Genomic DNA, 8544 nt, shown 5'->3' with positions numbered 1-8544 from the left:
GTAAAAGCTTTTACTATCTGTTTTTATGTTTTGCGCAAGTTTACTTTCGTAATCTAGCTTTCCTTTCTTTATTGCTTTCTTAGTCATTCTTTGCTGTCGTTTAAAATTTTCCCAATCTTCTCATTTCCCACTAACCTTGGCCACCTTATACGCATTGGTTTTTAATTTGATACTCTCCTTTATTTCCTTGGTTATTCATGGCTGGTTATCCCTTCTCTTACTGCCCTTCTTTTTCACTGGAATATATTTTTGTTGAGCACTAGGAAAGAGCTCCTTAAAAGTGCTCCACTGTTCCTCAATTGTGCCACCATTTAGTCTGTGTTTCCAGTCTACTTTAGCCAACTCTGCCCTCATCCCACTGTAGTCCCCTTTGTTTAAGCATAGTACGCTCGTTTGAGACACTACTTCCTCAACCTCAATCTGTATTACAAATTCAACCACACTGTGATGACTCATTCCTAGACGATCTTTTACTAGGAGATCGTTTATTATTCCTGTCTCATTACACAGGACCAGATCTAAGATAGCTTGCTCCCTTATAGGTTCTGTAACATACTGTTCTAAGAAACAATGCCGTATGCATTCTATGAATTCCTCCTCAAGGCTACCCCGTGCGATTTGGTTTGACCGATCGATATGTAGGTTAAAATCCCCCATGATTACTGTCGTTCCTTTTTCACATGCCTCCATTATTCCCTTGATTATTGCCCGCCCCACCATGAAGTTACTATTTGGGGGCCTATAAACTACGCCCACCAGTGACTTTTCCCCCTTACTATCTCGAATCTCCACCCACAATGATTCAACATTTTGTTCATTAGAGCCAATATTGTCTCTCACAACTGCCCTGATACCATCCTTTATTAACAGAGCTACCCCACCTCCTTTCCCTTCTTGTCTATCTTTCCAAATTGTCAGATACACCTGTATGTTTAATTCCCAGTCTTGGCCACCCTGCAACCACGTTTCTGTAATGGCCACCAAATCATACGCATTTGTAATGATTTGTGCCGTCAACTCATTTACTTTATTTCGAATGTTCTCATGTTCTGAATTTTTTTTCAAGGAGTCAGTTAACACAATTCTAATAACTTTTACTTGGATGTGTTCCTCATGTCCACAATTTGAGAACAAATCCCTTCACGTTTTGAGCTTGTTCATTTTCTTCTCACATCTATAGACATTTTCCCAGCACGTTCTAAAGAAGTTAATTGACAAAACATTAGCTGCTTTTAACTGTGAGCCAATTCCACATCTCCACTCCGCTCTGGGAAAAAAATCTATTCCATTCTTGAAACTTGCTCGAGGCATCTGGCCTAGTTCTGAACTCACAAAGTTAAATAACTGTTTCCCTACCTTAAACGTAGCCCAAAGCATTAAAAAGAACTGAATAGTGATCCCTCTAAATTTTTAATCCAATGAAAACAAGTTCAGTTGTGTGACTCGCTGGGGCTGAATTTCCATGGAAATTTTCCCGATCTTGACCCCTGACTACAGGGAAAGATCCACACAAATCCTGGAGAAAAGGCATCACTGCCGTTTACACCATTTCTCCAGTGTTTCTGCTGGTCTTCCGCCAAAGCTATGGTAGAGGATCGAGAGAGTCCCATCAGAAATTCGACCCCAACAGCTTTATAACTTTCCTCCTGTCCGATCACCATTGTAATCCCTCTCTGAACCCTCCCTAGCTCAGTTTCCCGGAGTCTGCAGCGGGTCTGGCAGAGTACTCTCAGAGCACGCCGCAATACTGCCTTTGACATCCACCGCACGCACTAAATTCCGAACTTGCGGTCTGTCAATGTACCCCTCCAAACACCTAACTGCTGCCGCAGCATTAGACTGTTTGCCCAACAACTGTCCAGCAACTTCGTACAAAACATTTACAGCTGGTGGAAATAGACACAGGGCCTGTTTCCACAGCGTTTGGGGATACGCAAGATGTAAAATAATGCTTTTTTTAATTAACTGACTTAAAAGCTTTGATGAGAAACAATGCTAGTAATGTATGTTAAAGTTGCAGGTTTTTTAAAATAAAATTCAGAACCTTCCAAATAGTATTTGTTTACAAGTGCGAATTGTGGGTAATAAGTTCCCACGATAAAAGCTAACTCTGTGTGTATTTTAAAGGCTGCAGTAATGAGACAATGTAGTAATTTAAATGAATGAATGACAATCTGTCTTCTGATTGGCGAACCAGGTCCATGTGATCGCAGATTTGGTTGCGTACAGGCTGCGTCCCTGGGATCTGTGGGCCATGACGCTGCCTTCCATTACACAGCGTCAGACCACAGCTTTTCGCAGGAGGGCCCCCATCAGGTAAGTGCGTATTCTTTTCGCAGCTCGGCGGTCTACTCCGCAATGTTTGGCCCACTGATATCCCTTTTGAAAGTGTGCCATCCAAACTGCACACAAAGATAATGGGCAAGGAAGTTCTCGGACGAGGCAAATGCCTCCCTCCTGCAGGAGGTCGAGTCACGCTGGGGTGACTCTAACAATCTCATTTGTGTCTTGCAGTTCAGCCAGCAGCCCGGCCCCAGGCAAGGCCACAGAGGCCAGAAGATCGGGGGCGCGGGGCAGGAGTCGGCGGACGATCCTACTACATCTGGTGCTGAGGAGCTCCGATTGTCACCCGTCAATCCGCTGGGTCTGTTCTCCATGGATGAGAGCGCGAACTTCGAAGAACCTGCATCGCCACACTCCAGAACCCATTCCACCCCAAGGCCATCTATTGATCCTCCAGTCATTCCTGCCTCCACTCTGGAGGTGCCGGCCCCGAGCACCTCACCACAGGGCACCCCATTTGTCCCCAGGACGGCGCAGACCCCGCGGAGGTCTCGTGGACGCGACAGGTCTTTTCCACGAGTGCGACATGACAGCGGAGAGATGGTACAGTTGTCCAGGAGGACTGTAGACATTGGTGACCAGCTCATCGAAGCTTTGGGGGACATATCCCGATGCCTGGCCACCATTTTCCGAGTACATTCCAAGCATGGTGGAGTCCCTGGATGCGATAGCCAGGAACACTGCTGCCACAGGCCTCCCAGTGGTCCCAGAGCGTGGCACTCCACCCCTAGGTTCCGCACCACCACTGTAAATGACAGATGAGAGCAAGGACCAAGATCCTGCTTCTGCATCAGAGAATGTTGCTCCCTCGGCACCCCCCGCTCCCGTACCGGTTCAACCATCTGCCTTCATCCCCCCCCAATGAGACAGAGCCTGAGGAGCTCCTCAGCCAGGCGCCATGGAGCGAGGAGGGGAAGGGGTAGAGGTGGGGAGAAGGAGAGGGAGGAAGGAAAGTGAGGTGCATGTCCGCAGGTGATGGCTGTGTTATATCTCCATCTGGGTGTGTGCAATTTGTTGCAATGTATGGGAGCTGGGGACCATGCTCCTGCTTTGCCTTTGTATTCTGTGTTGCTGGAGATGTTGAACATGTGATCGATGTCAATGGTGGAAAAAGTGGGATGTGGATGGGGGTTGGGTGTTATTGGCTGTGTTACTTATGATTTCAGACCAATGTTGGTATCAAACTTTTGTGATTGAACATAACCTTGTTGCGCATTGTCTCAGATAGCTGGACCATTACACACTGGTGATTCCTTACCGTGAAAGGATTAAATACAACTTAACATCAATCAACGTAAACTTTAACTGGCACCAAGGTGATGGGCAACATTGATGTCTGAGCTGCACACTCACATCAGCGCTCTTTCAGTCAAATCTTTCTGATATCAGCTCCTCATAACAAATGCCAGCCACGCCGATGGCGTTCGTTCCGGTTAGTTCCACTTTTTGTGGGCAGTTTTTTGAGCGAGCGATAGTCTGTGTGATACTGTGTGTGAGGTGGTGAAATTGAAGATGGGCGACCTCCATGGCTGCTAGTTTGGGTAAATATGCTCTTTATGACAAAAAATAGTCGTCGGGCGTTAATATTGAATCTCAGTGTTAATTCCGTGAAGAAAGTAACGCTGGGCGATATTATGGGCGTTGAATTCGCCCATTCTGCTGATTCCGCCCAAAGAAAGTGGACAGGCAGTGATATTTTTTCTCGGCGTTAAGCCCATTGGGAAAATAACGTTCGCCGATAAGTCTCCTAAAAAAGCCCGTCAGTTTCCATTTTGTGCCAGAATGGGCAATATATGGGCGTTATACATCATTTCAGCAGTAAAATGGACGTTAAGTGGGCATTAAGCATGCAAAAAAAGTGGAGGTTCTAACCGCATGACTAGATTTCCCCTCAACCATCTGAACGCAAGGGAATACAAGCCAAGCTTATGCTGGTTGTCCTCAAAGTTTAACCCATTAAACCCTAGTATCGTTCAAGTGAATTTCCTGTGGTGCATTGCCCAAAACTGGATGCAGATGGGGTCTGACCTTGACTACAACTGAAACATCAGGTCCTTACCTTTGTATTTCAAGCCTCTTGAGATAAATGAGAATCTCCCTTCTCTTTGAATAGTGCCATGTACTTTGTTAGGCTTATCTAGCATGCCTATTGTAACAACAACAACAACTTGCCTTTAACATAGTGAAACGTTCCAAGGCGTTTCACAGGAGTATTATGCAATAAAAATTTGACACCGAGCCAGATAAGTAGAAATTAGGGCAGGTGAAAGAGGTATGTTTTAAGGAGCATTTTGAAGGAGGAAAGGGAGGTAGAGAGGCGGAGAGGTTTAGGCAGGGAGTTCCAGAGCTTGGGGCCCAGGCAACAGAAGGCACGGCCACCGATGGTTGAGCGATTATAATCAGGGATGCTCAGAAGGGCAGAATTAGAGGAGCGCAGATATTTCGGGGGGGGTTGTGGGGCTGGAGGAGATTACAGAGATCGGGAGGGGCGAGGCCATGTAGGGATTTGTAAACAAGGATGAGAATTTTGAAATTGAGGCGTTGCTTAACCGGAAGCCAATGTAGGTCAGTGAGCACAGGAGTGATGGGTGAGCGAGACTTGGTGCGAGTTAGGACACGGGCTGTCGGGTTTTGGATCACCTCTAGTTTACATAGGGAAGATTGTGGGAGGCCAGCCAGGAATGCAGTGGAATAGCCAAATCTAGAGCAGTGGCGTAACTAGAGGATGTGGGCCCCAATGCAAACATACATTTTTAAAAATCACAGAACGACAGGGAAAAGTGCAGCTGGCCAAGGAAGACCCCACGCAGCCACCCCTCGAGTGAGGGGGTCCGGGGCGGCGGAAGAGGGATCTGGGGGAGCCGGTGTGAGGGGGAGCTGGGACCAGTGTGAGGGAGGGTTTACGGGGTGAGGGGTTACCGTGGGGTCCGGGAGCGGAGCTGAGCCAGGTGCAGACGGTGGGATGATGGTGCTCCAGGCTTGGGGCTCTGTACGATTTCCAGAGCGAGAATGTGGGCGAGATCTCGGTGCGGGAGGATAAGGTGCTGACCGTGTATGACATCGAGGGCTGGCTGGAGGGGGCCAACAGCCATGGCCAGAGGGGCCTCATCCCGGCCTCGTACGTGACGATCCTGCGGACTGGGAGCGGAGCCGACGCTGCGCCCGGTGTCGGTGCCGGTGCTGCCGAGTCCCCCGCCTCCCGTTACGCTAACGTGCCGACCGGCGGCTACGACAGCTCGGCACCGCCTCAGCCTCAGCCCCCCATGGCTTTCCCCCGCCAGCCTGCCCCGCCGCCAACACCTTCTGGCCCCTGCCTCTCGCCCAAACAGGCGGCGGCCGCGTCGGGGGGCTGGTCCTGGCGGGGCTGCAGCACGGGAGCCGGCGGCCGGAATGTCGGAGGGTCAGTGTCCTCCTCCTCCTCGGCCGCTGCCTCCTCCTCTAAGAGCACGGCTATGGTCAGCAGGAACCTCAACTGCTTCTGCACCTTCGTCAAGGACGGCGACAAGATCTGCGTGGCGGCCTGCCGGCCCACATGGCCCCAAGTGGCAGGAGAACCCTTACCCGTTCGCCTGCTCCATCGACGAGCCCATCAAGCAGACCAAGTTCAAGGGCATCAAGAGCTACATCTCGTACCACCTAGTGCCCAGCCACACCCAGTGTCCGGTCAACTGGCGCTACAAGCACTTCGACAGGCTGTACGGCCAGCTGGTGGAGAAGTTCCCCGTCATCTCAGTGCCCCACATCCCCGAGAAGCAAGCCACCAGCCGCTTCGAGGAGGACTTCATCTCCAAGCGGAAGAAAGGGCTGACCCTGTGGATGAACCACATGACAAGCCACCCGGTGCTGGCCCGCTGCGATGCCTTCCAGCACTTCCTCACCTGCAATGACGAGAAGGCTTGGGAGCAGGACAAGAGGAAAGCCGAGAGGGACGACATGGTGGGGGGCAACTTCTTCCTGACACTCAGCACCCCACAGAGCCCTCTCGACCTGCAGGAGGTGAAGAGCAGGGTTGATGAGTTCAAAACTTTCACCAAGAGGATGGACGAGAGCGTTTTCCAGCTGAGTCACACCGCCAACGAGTTCGCGAGGAAGCAGGTGGTGGGCACCCCTTCAGGCGAGGGCCCCAATGCCACTGCATTGGCTGCATTGGCATACTTACACCACTGGTCTAGAGGTAACAAAGGCATGGATGAGTTAAGGCAGGGGCAGAGATGGGCGATGTTACGGAGGTGGAAATAGGCGGTCTTAGTTATGCTGCGGATATGTGGCCGAAAGCTCATTTCAGGGTCAAATATGACACCTGGGTTGCAAATAGTCTGGTTCCACCTCAGACAGGAGCTGAGTGAGTAACATCTTATCTGAAAATGACAGCTCCCCCAGTGCCAGCCTAGCTTGCAGGCCCAGATCCCAGATCCCACAACTCAAACTCCTAACCATCTCTCCAGAGGCCAGAGTCGTGCCCAATGTGTCAAGGTGATATTTCCAAAAATGACCTACTCGAGGTTTAAGTAATTGTTTTTACTTGTAAAGCGTTCCTTGAGATACAGTCTAGCACTTAATCGGAATTGAGCCAATATGTTAGCCAGTAGCCACATGTGAATTGGCGCTGTTTCCTGACCTTCAACCCTTTCCTCCAACCACTGTCAGAGACTGTAATTCCCATATTGGACTGTACAGTCACCTGAGAATTCACTTTTAGAGTGGAAGCAAGCCTTCCTCAATTTCAAAGGACTGCCTATGATGATGAGCCACATGTGGCTAATTGGGAATCCAGATGTGGATAATTGCATTTCTGACCAGTAAATAAAATGAGTGATAGATATCGCTGTTGGTCGTATGATTTTAATATTCAATTGCACGGTGTCTGCATGTGAACTTTAACCTTTTTGTGCATTTGTTGGTAAATCAGTAAGACAAAAAAGTAGTGTGTGAGTGTTTTTTGATCATTGCGGCTGCTTTACTATGGTGGTATATGTTCCTTAAGTGAATATAGAAAGAAATACTTGCATTTATATAGTACCTTTCACGGCCACCAGACGTCTCAAAATGCTTTACAGCCAATTAAGTACTTTTGGAGTGTAGTCACTGTTGCAATGTGGGAAACGCGACAGCCAACTTGCGCACAGCAAGCTCCCACAAACAGCAATGTGATAATGACCAGATAATCTGTTTTTGTTATGTTGATTGAGGGATAAATATTGGCCAGGGCACCGGGGATAACTTCAAAATAGTGCCATGGGATCTTTTACATCTACCTGAGAGCGGACAGAATCTCGGTTTAATGTCTCATCTGAAAGTCGGCACCTCTGACAGTGCAACACTCCGCTGGAGTGTCAGCCTAGCTTTATACATTCAAGTCGCTGGAGTGGGACGTGAAGTCACCACCTTCTGACTCAGAGGCTGGAGTGCTCTCCACTGAGCCACAGCTGACAAATATATACCGCCAAAGTACATTTATCTGTACTGATTGAGTGTATGTGAGGCTTTTTCTACTAAAATCAGTGCATGTGGTTAAAACGGTGTCACACCTGTTCAACTGACATACATTGTATGAATGATTCGGGTTGGATTGGGTTTGGGGGAGGGGGCTGTATGTAAATTATATGACCCTGATCCTGTAATGAAGCTGCAATATTACTTGCTGCTTCTCTATCTTTCGGTTTAGCTTCTAATTATTTTTTGTTTCACACAAGCCCATTGTTTTTCATTTATTAAGAAACCTTTTTCTGGTCTATCGCAATTCTCAAAACAGCCTGATCCTCATTTCACAGGTTGTCATCCATTCATCTCACAAAGTTTCCAGTACTGGCAGCCATTCTCATGGAGATTTTGCCATTTGTTTTAAGCCTTATTTCATTTATCTTGTTTTGTTTGGTCCAGGTTTTGCTTTCCATCTCATCATTAAGCACCTCTGTTCAAAAGGAGCTGGCCCTTTCTTCAGTGAATAAGCCATTCTTGAGCTGGGTAACTTGGTGCAGTGACTTAGTCTCACTGCTTTCAATCTCACCACCTCATTGTGCCACAGTTACACAGTCTGTTCTGCGCAAACTACAGCCACAGTTCGGGTGCTTAATTAACGTTACTGTCCAACTCCACTTAAATGCATAGCCGGTTAAATGAATATTTGTACAAAAGCAAATCCTTGCTCAACCAGTCAAAAATCGACCAGATCTTTGTCTCTTTGTTTTACTCCCGGCCCAA

The 8544-nt window shown here is 48.3% G+C and overlaps 1 pseudogene; it reads left to right on the top strand.

The window, feature by feature from the left end:
- The first annotated feature begins 2254 nt into the window (after positions 1–2254).
- On the top strand, positions 2255–8291 carry LOC139255870 (sorting nexin-18-like; annotated as a pseudogene).
- The last annotated feature ends 253 nt before the right edge of the window (positions 8292–8544 follow it).

This window comes from Pristiophorus japonicus, unplaced genomic scaffold (assembly GCF_044704955.1).
Source record: "Pristiophorus japonicus isolate sPriJap1 unplaced genomic scaffold, sPriJap1.hap1 HAP1_SCAFFOLD_654, whole genome shotgun sequence".
In the NCBI taxonomy this organism is placed as follows: Eukaryota; Metazoa; Chordata; class Chondrichthyes; family Pristiophoridae; genus Pristiophorus; species Pristiophorus japonicus.
The sequence above is the reverse complement of the archived record's forward strand: the minus strand, read 5'-3'. Positions and strand labels throughout refer to the sequence as shown.